At 38.9% G+C, this 14,580-nt stretch overlaps 1 protein-coding gene across 4 annotated transcripts in view; it reads right to left on the bottom strand.

Moving 5' to 3' along the window:
• Positions 1-9,830, bottom strand: part of BCL2L13 (BCL2 like 13) — a 95,263-nt gene extending 85,433 nt beyond the window's left edge. Inside the window, exon 1 of one of the 4 annotated variants that reach the window (XM_064284808.1) lies at positions 9,495-9,830. The gene's annotated coding sequence lies outside the window, so the exon portion shown is untranslated. Of the gene's footprint in view, positions 1-9,373 lie in introns of all 4 variants that reach the window. The other 3 variants (XM_010590778.3, XM_064284807.1, XM_003410755.4) reach the window with 3 other exon arrangements.
• Positions 9,831-14,580: the final 4,750 nt, after the last annotated feature.

Below are 14,580 nucleotides of genomic sequence, written 5' to 3'. Positions count from 1 at the left end.
TCCATCTGCAAAAAAAATGAAACAAGACCCATACCTTACACCATGCACAAAAACTAACTCAAAATGGATCAAAGACCTAAATATAAAATCTAAAACAATAAAGATCATGGAAGAAAAAATAGGGACAATGCTAGGAGCCCTAATACATGGCATAAACAGTATACAAAACATTACTAACGATGCACAAATACCAGAAGGGAAACTAGATAACTGGGAGTTTCTAAAAATCAAACACCTATGCTCATCCAAAGACTTCACACCAAAAGAGTAAAAAGATTACTACAGACTGGGAAAAAGTTTTTAGCTATGACATTTCTGATCAGCAACTGATCTCTAAAATCTATATGATACTGCAAAAACTCAACTACAAAAAGACAAATAACCCAATTGAAAAATGGGCAAAGGATATGAACAGACACTTCACTGAAGAAGACATTCAGGTAGCTAACAGATACATGAGGAAATGCTCACCGTCCGTCATTAGCCATTAGAAAAATGCAAATCAAAACTACAATGAGATTCCATCTCACTCCAACAAGGCTGGCATTAATCTAAAAAACACAAAATAATCAATGTTGGAGAGGTTATGGAGAGACTGGAACACTTATACACTGTTGGTGGGAATGTAAAATGGTAAAACCCCTTTGGAAATCAATTTGGCACTTTCTTAAAAAGCTAGAAATACAACTACCATATGATCCAGCAATCCCACTCCTTGGAATACATCCTAGAGAAATAAGAGCCTTTACACGAACAGATAAATGCACACCCATGTTCATCGCAGCACTGTTTACAATAGCAAAAAGATGGAAGCAACCAAGATGCCCAGCAACAGATGAATGGATAAATTCTGGCATATTCACACTATGGAATACTACGCACTGATAAAGAACAATGATGAATCCGTGAAACATTTTATAACATGGAGAAACCTGGAAGCCATTATGCTTAGTGAAATTAGTCAGTTGCAAAAGGACAAATATTGTATGAGAACACTATTATAATAACTCAAGGAATATTTTAAACAGAGAAGAAAATATTTCTAGATGGTTGAGAGTGGGGAGGGAGGGAGGGAGGGAGATGGGTATTCACTACTTAGATAGTAGACAAAAACTAGGTGAAGGGGAAGGGGAAGACAACACATTATACAGAAGAGGTCAGCACAACTGGACTAAGCCACAAAGAAGTTTCCTTAATAAACAGAGTGCTTCAAAGGCCAGCATAGCAGTGGCAGGCGTTTGGGGACCATGGTTTCAGGGGACATTTAGGTCAACTGACATAATATATTAACAAAACACTCTGCATCCCACTTTGGAGAGGGGTATCTGGGGTCTTAAACGCTAGCAAGCGGCCATCTAAGACTCATCAATCAGTCTCAACCCACCTGGAGCAAAGGAGAATGAAGTACACCAAAGACAAAAGGTAATTATGAGCCCAGGAGACAGGAAGGGCCACATAAACCAGACACTACATTAGCCCGAGAACAGAAGAGCTAGATGGTGCCCGGCTATAACCGATGACTGCCCTGACAGTGAACAAAACAGAGAATCCTTGATAGAGCAGGAGAACAGTTGGATGTAGACCTCAAATTCTCATAAAAAGACTAGACTTAATGGTCTGAGACTAGAAGGAACCTGGAGATCACAGTTCCCGAACCTTCTGTTAGCCCAAGACTGGAACCAATGCCAAAGCCAACTCTTTAGACAGGGATTGGACTGGATTGTAAGATAGAAAATGACACTGGTGAAGAGTGAGCTTCTTGGCTCAAGGAGACACATGAGACTATGTGGGCAGCTCCTGTCTGGAGGGGAGATGAGAAAGCAGAGGGGGACAGAAGCTGGCTGAAAGGACATGGAAATACAGGACAGAGATAAGGACTGTGCTGTCTCATTATGGGCAGAACAACTAGGAGTATACAGCAAGGTGTATATAAATTTTTATAAGACAGACTGACTTGATTTGTAAACTTTCACTTAAAGCACAATAAAAATTTTTAAAAAGATGATGATTAGGGAAATACTGGAAAATTTTGAACAAAAGAGGTATGAGAACCTGAAGTAGAGCAGAATACTAGAAAGAAGATGGGGATGGGTAGGAAAAACGTTAAGGAAGAGAATGCAAAGACATTAACATGTAATCCAAATAGGTTTATGTAATCCAAATAGGTTTATACTCCCATTTCTCCAACAAGATAATACAGGAAGAGATGGTTTTGTGGAAAGGATAACAAGTTCACTTTGGGGCATACTGCATTTTAAAGTCATATGGGCTGTCCAAAGAGCCGCACTGGCGCAGTGGTTGAACACTAAGCTGCTAACCAAGAGACTTGCAGTTCAAATCCACCAGCCGCTCAGCAGGAGGAGGATGCAGCAATCTGGTTTCCAAAAAGATTACAGCCTTGGAAATCCCCTAGGGCAGTTCTACTCTGTCCTATAACGTTACTATGAGTAGGAACTGACTCTTCAGCACACAACAACAACACATGGGTTGTCCAGGTGGAAATGTACAGTAAGTAGTTGGACAAACAGGTCTCCAACTAGGACAGAGGTCTGGACTGGAAATATAAGATTGTAAATACACTGCACAGATGCCAAGTCAATGAAATTACCTAAGAAGAGTGTATGAAAAGCAGTTATTGTTAATGGGAAGGAAGTTTCCGAATTTCAGGAGGGAAGAATACAGTTTGAAAAAGCATATTCAATATAGAGTTTCATACCTGGAAAATGACAAATTATCTATTGTTCTCAGATTACAAACTATACAAAGTAAAGCACAGTAAATCTTCAATCTTATCTGTATCTATGACTCTCATAAAGGGACAGGAGAGAAAAATAACTACATCCCTCTTACCAGAATAGAAGCAAGGGAAATTTTTATTTACCAAAATGGGACATGGGTTAAAAAAATATGTTGAGAAATACTGGTGTAATCTGAAAAAGAAACATAATTAGAACTCAGAGCAACACTAACATTTACAGGGCAAGCCAAAAATGAGAAAAGCCTTCTCAGTCTGGATTGGAACAGTCAGAGAGGTAAGAGGAAAACCAGGAACAGGTGGAGTAACAGAAGCCAGAGGGCATTTTAACAACAAGGTAGTGAACAAACGTGTCCAATGTAACAACACATCAAGAAGAATGAATAAGGGTGATGGGTGAACAAGAAAAACATACGTTAATATCACCGAACTGTATATGCAATGAATGTTTTGTTACTTATATATTTACAATAAATAAGAGTGAAAATGGAAAATCAACTGGATTTCGGCATTAGGAAGTTATCTGTAATCTCTGACAGAACAGTTGTGGTTGACTGGCAGGGGCAAGGATGAGAAGGCAGGGAGCTGAGGAATGAACGGGAAGAAGCAGGTAAAGTGAGTTTTAGTCTATTCTTTCAAAGAAAGAGTTTACTTTGAAGCGAAAAAAGGATGCCAGAGAGAGACAAAGGTTACCAGAGTTCATTTGTTTAGTTTTGTTTTTGTACACAATGAAAGAGACTTAAGCCTGTTTATACTCAATGGAAAAGGAGCCAATAAGGAGTTATAAATAAATATAGAGAGCAAGGAATAAATTATGGCGTAAAGTCCTAAAATAGAGGGGAGGAACAGATCAAATCAGTAATAATTTAAGCTTTAAAAAGTGTATTTGCATGGTAACAGACGTAAAGAAGTATTCATATTTTGAATAACGCTTTAAAGAAAAAAATTGATGTTCTCCAATTTGTTGTATTTCAATTTCTTGGATTTATCAAGAATAGAATCCATATTATTGAAGATACTTTTACTCATTCCCCCACTAATTTCCCAAATTTGAATCTTAGCCTAATGCTTTTCAAATTTTCTTACAAATCCCAACTGACAAATCATAAATGCAATCTTACTCATGGATTTCATAACTTCCCATCTTCCACATTTACTACCTCATTTATAATAAAAGTCCTTAGCTCCACTATATACGCCATACATTAATATCCATACCGCCACATAATTTGGTGAAATTAATCATGCATTTCTTAATTATGCACACTTATGGAGAATATGATCAAACTCTAATCATTTAAACCGTAGGATATAATTTTTAAATTCTAAATACGTATTTGGCATTCTAGTTATAAACGTGCCATACCCACAATACAAAATACTCATCCTAATTTAGCTTGAGTTTCCAATATAGCAGTGAAGCAGCTCATTCTGGCCTGTGGTTAGGTGATGGGGTAAACTGATACCAGAAACACTACTATACGTCTCATGTGTTTGTATTAAATTAAATTACAGGACAAAGGCATAGAGAATACGCCAGATGTAAACTCCACAGCACTACTACAGGGCCATGTACGCTAAGGGCAACCTGGGATGAGAGAGTATCCACTTCCCTCGCAACATTCTGCAGAGCCTAAATAGCATATTGCACAATGGGCTCTTGCATTTCTAACAAATACTATAAATAAATTACATCTGTACAACACCTCTATTTCCAAAGCACTTTACCATGTGTTGTCACAGAAATCCTCTACATCAGAAAGAAAAGGTAACAGTCTCAATTTTATAGATGGAGAAACCAGAATAGGCTATTTATAGTCACTTGGTTAGGTGCATCCTCTTCATTTCTTAACTCTCAGCCCTTAACCACATTCATTCAACTCAAATTTACTGCATGCCAGGCAGTGCGCTAGGTGAGAGGAAAGCAGAGGTGAAACACTAACATTAGGGGGAGGCAATGGCAGAAAAACAAAGTTGTTTTCCTAGTATCAGTTGGTGGTTTTCCTAATATTGAACACTCAAGAGAACTGAAATAAGCAAATTTGTCAATTTTGAGGATGGGTAAGGAACAAAAAATAGATTATTTTATTTTTTAAGGAAAAAAAAAAACAGATTACGTAGAAGGAAAATACGATCTGGGAACTAGTATCCAGCGCTTTCCTGGAAATGGGAGAATACTCAGGTCTCCGTTCCACTATCGCCTCACCAACACAAGCAGATTATATTTCATATCTATAAGACAGGCACTTCAAGCTTCTTTTTAAATGATGAAAAGGACAAATTGCTTGTACTCTTTAAATTTTACTTAATAGAACCCTTTATGATTGAAATTAAATCTTGGTATCAAAAACTGATTAAATATATGAATAATTTTAAAAATAAAAGTTCGTACCTTTTGCACAATTCAAATAAGCTACTGAATACATTTGTGTGACCCATCTGTTTCTTTCCCTGTCACAGATTTTTAGTCTGTTCGAGTAGTTGTCAGCCAGATGGGCAGTCTGAGGAAGCTTAGGGTAACTTAATCCTTTGTTTCTACATCAATTTGGTGGCATCTCTACAACTAACCCCAAAACATGTTGCCCTTCAGTCAATTCCAACTCATAGTGACCCTATAGGACAAAGCAGGACTGCCCCCTGGGGTTTCCGAGGAGTGGCTGATGGATTTGAAGTGCCGATCCTTTGTTTAGCAGCCAAGCTCTTAACCACCGCACCACCAGGGTTCCTTTCCACAACTAGTAGCAAGTAAGACACTATGATCCTTCGATAACAAATGCAATATCCACAGTCCTACAATAAATGGTTTGCTTTTTTAGACTAGACTTGAGTTATGGCTACAAAAACCAAATCCATTGCCATTGAGTTGATTCCAACTCATAGAGACCCTACAGGATGGAGGCGAACTGCACCCTAGAGTTTCCAAGGCTGTGACCTTTATGGAAGCAGAGTACATCTTTCTTCTGCAGAGAGGCTGGTGGGTTTGAACCACCAACCTTTCAGTTAGCAGCCAATCACTTAATCACTGCACCACCAATACTCCATTTCAATTATGGATACTAGTGCAAATTCAAGGATGCCAGCACTGATGTTACTAGATGGTGCTGCACAAGTTAAATAGATACATTTTACTTATGAACTATAACCAGAAAGTATGCAGCAACTATTGCATTCTATTGTAAATTCTCAAGAAAAGCAAATCTGCAACACTATCAGAGCTTTTTGCAGTTTTTTCCCAAACTTGTCTGACCATAATCATTTTGGATGCTTGTTAAAAACAGAAAATTCCTAGCACCCACCTCAGACGTATTAATTTAGAACACTTACGTTTTATTACTTAACCCTATAGAACAATAACCAAAATGCATTACAATTTGTTTTTTAGTTAAATTATTTCAGTAAGCTCTTTGTTTTTAAACCACTTACTTCCACTAAAATAAAATTATAACGTAATAAGATTGTTAAATACTCTAGTAACAGTTGAACTTACCTGTAATCCCAGTTTATAAAAACAAAAAAACCAAACCTACTGCTGTCGAGTCGATTCTGACTCATAGCAACCCTATAGGACAGAGTTGAACTGCCCCACAGAGTTTCCAAGTAGTGCCTGGCAGATTCGAACTGCCGACCTCTTGGTTAGCAGCCACAGCACTTAACTGCTATGCCACCAGGGTTTCCAATTCCAGCTTATGGAGAGAAAAATAAAAACCTAAAAATCCACAGATAACTCAGTCCTAAATTAAGACTCTGGAATTTTAAACATTAACACTTCTTGACTACCAGATCTCTAGACTCAAGGCTGATAGTTTGAGCAGGTAAGTTTTTTTTTTTTTTTTTAATTCTGCAAATTAACATGAAATCCAATAACTGCATTTTCTAAGCCATGTTTTACTTATTTTTTTTTTTATACAGTCCTGTCGACTTGAAGGCACAGAACAACAAGATAGAATCCTAAGACTTTCTTCAGAAGAAGCAGAATAATCCTAAAAAAGATTGCGGAAACCCTGGTGGCGTATGGTTAAGCGCTACGGCTGCCAACCAAAGAGTCAGCAGTTCGACTCCACCAGGCGCTCCTTGGAAACTCTATGGGGCAGTTCTACTCTGTCCTATAGGGTCGCTATGAGTCAGAGCCAACTCGATGGCACTGGGTTTTCTAATAAAGATTGTGAAGCTGCAAATTCATCCCACCCACCTGCGAAACGCAAGACAAGCAAGGTGTCATTTTTTTAAAACTCAGCAGACAGTAAGTTGTTATGTAGGCTCTCTTCTTCCAACTGAACATACATGCCTAATGGAAACACTCTAGTTCAATCTCGTGTTAAGAGCTGTCCCCAAAATATTTTCACTCAGCAGTTGGCATTTCTAGGTAATATATGTAGAGTTGCTACATATATTCGGAATCTAATCCACGGCAGTGGGTGGTTATATGTAGAGAGGAAGGCCTCATTCTCAAGTCTTCCCACAAACACACACAAAAAATCTGACTCCCACAACAGGTTAATTAAGCTTCCCATTTATATGTATATAGCTTGAGGACACAGAATTTTACATAAACATAACAGTCGTTAAAGACACAAATCCAAATAGACATAAAATTTGATTACTCTTTCACTTCCAGGTATATACCCAAGAGAAAACGAAACACAAGAATTTATACACAAATGTTCGTAACAGCATTACATATTCATTATTCATAAGAGCCAAAAAGTACAACTAACCTAAACCGACTAATGAATAAAATGTAGTATATTCATACAACGGAATATTATTTGGCCATAAAATGGAAAGAAATCACGATACATGCTACAAAATGGATGAATCCTGAAAATACTCTGCTAAGTCAAAGAAATCACCTACAAAAGACCAAATGTTGTGTATTCCATTTATGTGAAATTTCCAGAACAGGCAAGTCTATACACAGACAAAAAATAGATTAGTGGTTGCCTGGGATGGGGAGGGAATGGGTGAGGGCCAGGCATGGGGAACGACTACCAATGGCTATGGTGTTTCTTTTTGGAGTAATGAAAATGCTTGTACAACTCTGTGAATGTAGTAAAAAATCACTGAATTGTACAATTCGTAGATTGTATGGAATACTCATTATGTCTCAATGAAGCTGTTAAAAAAAATCAGCTACTCTGGAAATGGCTCCCCTTCAACTCTGTAATATACATTAAGTAAGAACTCTTGATGACCGTTTATTTGGATTAAGATATGGATCAAAATCATGTATGAAAAAGTAATAAGCAGCAGGGTGGGTACTAAGTGATTATTTAAAAATTGTCTAAAATATTTAAGAAAAATATTTTTAAAACAATGATTATTACTGAATAAATATATTATCTGATTTATTAACTGATGAGCTACTAAGCACACTTTTCTTTACAAAGCTGGCTGGATTCAACCTTAAACAAAAAAAACCTGTTGCGGTCAAGTTGATTCCGACTCATAACGACCCATCTTAAGTTGAATTCAACTTCTATGTCACATTCCTCCATAAGAAAATAAGTCATTTAAAAAAAAAATTTAGAATGGTACCGGGCCATTCAGATTAAAGAGGATTTACAAAACGCTTAACTGCCTATTATCAAATGAAGAGTACTTCATAATGGCTTAAGTATTTTCAGTCTGCAGGATCAAATGTGCAGGTACAAATGTCCAACTGTGTACGTGAAGTCTAAGCAGTTCACACAATACTTAATTTTCTGGGTTTTTTTTAAAAAAAGGCATCAGAAGGGTGTGGCATCTCATCCAAGGTCACACAACAAGTCAGGGCAGAGGTCAACATTCTGGTTTATACCAAGCCTCCGGGGAAAAATTCTACAGACAATTTCGTAAAAAAGGCTTTTTGTTTGTTTTGCTTTAAACCATAAAGCCAAAAAAAGAGGGAGGGGACAAACTGTCAGCTCAGTTCAAAACTTCTACGTAGAGACAGAAATAGTGATTACGGATAAACAACTTGTGCAGGGAGCGGTTAAGAGCTAAACAGAGCTAATATCAGTCAAGAGCATGTGAACAACTAGTCAGATCCGTCCGATTTTCAAAAACATTACGCTAAGTCAAAGAAATCAGCTTCAACTCAAAAATTCCAAATTCTCCCTCATGTTCGGTTATGAAGGAAAGAAACTTGGGATCTCCTTATCCTCTCCTTGGAATGTTGCGAGCAAAGAAGGACTCAGTGTGAACGGTATTGCCTCTGAGGGTAAGAATGCAGGTTTTTATGAAAAAATAATGGGCGTCAGAACAACAGTGAATTTAGAATAAGAAGTCCAAGATTTCTAACTATCTGTGACAATGAGCGACTGACAGAGCGGATCTATAATCATTCCAAGTGAGTCGCATAAAAACCTTTTTTGAGACCAAGAGAAGTCCACTCTCCCCAGTCTGGTCCTAAAAATGGAACCGGTTTTCCACGTGAAGACAGCCGTGGAGAATAACAGCGGTGCGGAGAATGGGCCAAGTTCCTGCGCCTCAGGCAGCCCACTCAGGGAGACGCTCCGCTCAACACGCGTTCACGGCGAGACCACGCTGGATAAGTCCGGTTATAATGAAACGGACCCCGTGGCTTCGCGAGCTCTCAGGCGAAGGGTCGTCGGCACACACACACACTCTTTTACTCACTCACGCTTCGCTGGGACCACTGGGGAGCCGGTGGGGTCGGCACAGTCTCTGGACACCGTCCTACGGAGGTGAAACCGCCTCCTAGCCCAGCTCTGCGTGCCCAGAACCCCACTCCCCTCACCTGGCCCTGGCCCCTGCCCCAGAAGAGATGAAAGTGGCGGCGACAGCGGCAGTTGCTTCCGACAGGGTCCCCCAGCGGCTGTGCCTGCTTTGACCCACGGCCCTAATCTACCGCCGCCGCCATCCGTCACCGCCAGCGTCAGGGCGGGCCCGGGACGCCGAGGAGCGCGGGAAGGGGGCGGTTCTGTTCTCCCAAACGGAAGCTGGGACAACTGAGATCTGGAGTTTCTTCGCGCAGACCTGACCCGGAAGAGCAGACCCTTTCTAGCTCGCTCTTCCCGGGAGTCGCTCAAATCTATGATCCATGGGATTTCGGAGGCGCCCTCGCCTCGAGTCATTTCCGGTCATAGAGGGCTAGGAGAGAGAGAGGGGAAAACGTTGGAGAGCCAATCGCGATGTTGGGAGAGAGGCTGGAGATGGCGCGCAGTGGAGCTTCGCTGCGTCCAAAGGATTATGTTCAGTTCTGCAGATGTGTGTTGAGCTTCGAGTATGTGCAAGCGAGCCAATTAGATAAGTGTCAAGAGCTTCTCAAGTGCTGCGGGATTTGGACCCACTCCTTAGGGAAGATAGTCCTTGAAGGTTGGGCAAGATTTCCGAGGGCATGATGAGGGGGTAAGATAGAGGGAACCTTCTAGGCAGAGGCAACTTCCTGAGCGGAGACGCTATGGCGATAACAGAAGCCTTCAGTACTAATCCATTTTTAATAGAGTGTAGGAAAATAGAGAAGTCAAGGCTGCCTTGGAGCCATTTGTTCCTAGCACCTAGCACGGTGCCTGGAATACATTGTGTGGCTATTAATCAAAGGGTCGGCAGTTCAACCCCACCAGGCGCTCCTTGGAAACTATGGGGCAGTTCTACTCTGTCCTATAGGGTCGCTATGAGTCGGAATCGACTCGACGGCACTGGGGTTCACTGGGTAATGGGTATTTGTTTACTTCAATCGAAGCGTCCTTTGGGGGAGTCACTGAAGGTATCTAGGGAAGAGGGTATAATAGCTAAACCATGTTTTAGGGCAGTCACATCGTCTGTGGTGTAGATGAGTCGAATTGGAACAAAGAGAGTTGAAGATGCGGAGTTAGGCTGTTGTAAGAAGCCAGATCAGAAGTGATAAAAACCTGATGAGGAGTGCCTTAGTTATCTAGTATGGCTGTAACAGAAATACCACAAGTGAATGGCTTTAACAAACAAATTTATTCTCTCAAATTTATTCTTCTAGGAGGGTGGAAGTCCGAATTCAGGGCGTCAGCTATAGGGGAAGGCTTTCTCTCTCTCTCTCTCTCTCTCTAGGTTCTGGGGGGAAGGTCTCTGTCATCAATCTTCCTCTGGTCTAGGAGCTTCTTAGCACAGGGACCCTGGGTCCAGAGGACTCACTCAGCTTCTGCATCTTGTTTGATGGTAAGGAGGTTCCTGTCCTCTATTATATCTCAAAAGAGATAATCCTGTAGATTGTCCTGCCTTATTAACATAAAAAAAAATAAATGCCTCTAATCCTGCCTCATTAACATCATAGAGGTTAGAATTTACAACACATAGAATGATTACATCGAATCAAAAAATGGAGGACTGCCACACACTATTGAGAACCATGGTGTAACCAAGTTGACACATTTCAGGGGGAAACAATTCAATCCTTAAAAAGGAGTGACTGCTAACGAGTACAGGGGTTCTTTTAGGGGTGGTAAAAGTGTTCTAAAATTGATTGTAGTGATGGTTGGGTAACTAAATGTTGAATTGTATGATATGTGAGGTATCTCAATAAAGCTGTTAAAAAGGAAGTGATGAAAACCTGTACTGACAGAGGTGTGGTGGAAATGAAGAGAAGACTGAGATGGGTGTCATAGGATTCTTTAAGCCTGACTGGCAGAAAATGGTGGTGCCATTATCAGAGAAATAGGGAAGAGATTTGCCAAGAAAAGGCTTAGTCAACCTCTAAGAGATTTACCCGTAATTTCCTAGTATTATGTAATAATCTAGTCCATATTTACATATCCCCAACTGCCCAAGTATTTCCTTCATAATTTTGTTTATTTTTAAGCCAGGATTTAATCAATGTTTATGCACTGCATTTGGTTATCTTTTATTAGTTTCTTAAGCCTTTTTTAATTTTTTAAAATGACATTGGCTTTTTGAGAGACCAGATGTAAAGACTTGATTAGATTCAGATTAAACATTTCTGGAGAAAAATTCTTCATACATGAGGCTGTGTACTTCAGGTTACATTATGTAGGAGCATTTAGTGTGCCTGGAGTCCTGTTATTACTGATGCTAAAGTTGATCCTGTTCCCCAATAACCTTTCACCTAATACTTTCAGCATTCATGTGTTATTCTTGCTTAAATAGTTTTCACTGAGCATTGAAAATAGTGATTTTCTAATTGCATCTTTCTACATTTATTAGCTGGCATTCTGTAAATAAGAAATTTTTTTATTTACAGAATCAACTGGGAATAAGTTCCACATGCTTTTGGCCGGGTGGGGGCGGGGTGAAGCAGAGTAAATACTTGAGTATTTCCTGTAATTGTCAATTTTTAGAGTCTGGAATTAGTGTAATAATCACTGTATGCTGAAACGAGTATTTTCATTTGTTTTTATTGTTTAACACTATGGACAAATGGATTTTTATTTATTAAATGCTTTAAAATACATTACAGTCATTGTTCTTTTTGACTTCCAAATTGTCCCTAATTTGGCCAGTGAGAGCCCTTTCAAGCACACTTCTATGTCAAAGGACACAGGAGTCTTTTTGAGAGCTTTCTTGCTCGCTGGTAAAATAAGATGTCCAGACTCACCTCATACCTTCCCCGCCCCAGACTGGGAATCAGCCATTTCTCCAAGGGCCTGTGGTTCCTTTTAGAGGGAAATAGGAGTTAGAAACCAAGTTGTGGATGTATTCTTATTTCTACCAGGTGTCCTTACTTCTAGGCCCTCTCAGTGGACAGATCTAGGAAATAGATATATATTTTTTAAGTCATAAATTCAAGTAGATACCTTCAATTCAAATATAACAAATATAACATGAAGGATTTTTCTTTTCTTATTCTGTATTTGTGTCTCTTGGTTCCTAATAACATTAATGTCAACTTGTTTGTTTTACCCTACAATATAATAATTTCAAAATTAATACATGGCTACTAATACAATAAAACTGAATAAAGTGTAAGATTTCTTTGCAGTTTTTTTGCCCACAGAATAGATCTTAGTAAGGATTTACAGTCCGTTCTGTTTAAAACATCAAACTTTAGGTATTGTTTACATAGAAAATCCTGTAGGACCTAAAAACAACTACTAGAACCAGGAACCAATAAGTGTATTTAGAAAGGTCACAAGATATAAAAATCAATTTGATTTCTATACTAGCGGCCAACAACTGGAAAGTAAAAAAAAAAAAAAAAATTAGATATTCCATTTACATAGCATCAAAAAATGAAAGTTATAACTTTTTTAAAAGACATGAAAACTCTACACAAACTAAAACATTGCTGAGAGAAATAAAGCTTTAAGTAAATGCAGAGCTATACCATGTTCAGAAATTAGAAGACTCAATATTGATAAAATATCAGTTTTCTAAATTGATCTATCTGCATATTCAATGCAGTCCCCAACAAAATCCCTACAGTTTTTTTGTGGGGGGAGGGGGGAGTTGACAAGTTGATTCTAAACACTAATGCAGAAATGCAAAGGACCTAGAATAGCCAAAATGATCTTTTTAAAAATTGCAAGTCTCACTACCTGATTATAAGATTTAATATAAAGCTGTAATATCCAAGATGGTTTATTGGCATACCAAACCCATTTCCATCAAGTCTCATAATGAACTTATAAGACAAAGTAGGGTTTGCCAAGAAGGAGCTGGTGTGTTCGAACTGTTAACTTTTTGGTTAGCAGCCGATCTCTTAACCACTGCACCACCAGGGCTCCATATGGGCATAAGGATAGACAAATCAGTAGAACATCAAGTCCAGAAATGGACCCCCACACATATGGTCAATTGGTATTTGATAAAAGGCACCAGTGTAATTCAATGAGGAAGGGCAAGTCTTTTCAGCTAATGGCTGTGGAACAGCTAGATAAACGTATGGAAAAAAATGGACCTCGATCTCTATCTCACACTATTTTAAAAAATTGAGATGGGTCATAGATCTAAATGTAATAGCAAAAACTGTAAAGCTTTTAGAAAAAAACAAAGGAATATCTTCACAACCTTGGAGTAGGTCAAGATTTCTTAGGACACCAAAAGCATGGACAATGTAAGAAAAGTTATTAAATTGAGCATCATCAAAATTAAAGGCTTCTGCTTATCACAATATACCATTAAGAAAATGAAAAGGCAAACCACAGACTGGGAGAAAATATTCACAAAACATGTATCTGACAAAGAACTTGTATCCAGAAAATTAAAGAAGTGTCTTGTTGAAAGGCCTGATCAGGCAGCACCCATAGAGGCCACGTTTGTGAGGTGTTCAGGAGCAAATGGAAGCTACTAGAGGATTATATATTGGGGAGTAAATGGATGCTACCTGGGTTTTAAATCACTGTTTTGTGGAAAATTGGTTAGAAAAGGGCAAAAGTGCAGGCACCTGAGTTAGAGATGTGCTACTTTCTGCTACAATTTGTTTTTCCTTTTTAAATTGATTCCTCAAACATTCAAAGACAGAAATTATCTACATTAATTTCTAGTCTTCCCCTTTATGTCCTACCCAGCAAACAAATTCATGAGTTAGCTCTTCTATTCTGCTGACTCAATTTCTAATTTAACCACATAGTGAAGCCTCAGCATGGTAGTAGGTGAGACAATGCCACAAATTATCGCTTTGTAACTAACCTAACAGTTATCTAGGCCAGTGATTTTGGTGAAGCCATAGGCAAATAGGCTTATCCAGGAGTGAGGATTTTTTAAATATTTCTAAAAAGCTGTTTTAATATTTCTTCACAAGACCTAAAGCAGTGTAGGAGGAAATTCAATTTGGAAAACTACTGATTGGTTACTCTTTGCGTGTACTCATTATAACTTTTTCACTCCAGGGATTCTCTCTGTGAAGTTTACCACGTTCTTATCAGACAGGTCCTGGCCTGTTCCTTAGTGCATCA

Source organism: Loxodonta africana, chromosome 4 (genome assembly GCF_030014295.1).
Source record: "Loxodonta africana isolate mLoxAfr1 chromosome 4, mLoxAfr1.hap2, whole genome shotgun sequence".
Classification (NCBI taxonomy): Eukaryota; Metazoa; Chordata; class Mammalia; order Proboscidea; family Elephantidae; genus Loxodonta; species Loxodonta africana.
Note: the sequence above shows the minus strand (reverse complement) of the source record. Positions and strands in the feature narration are given on the sequence as shown.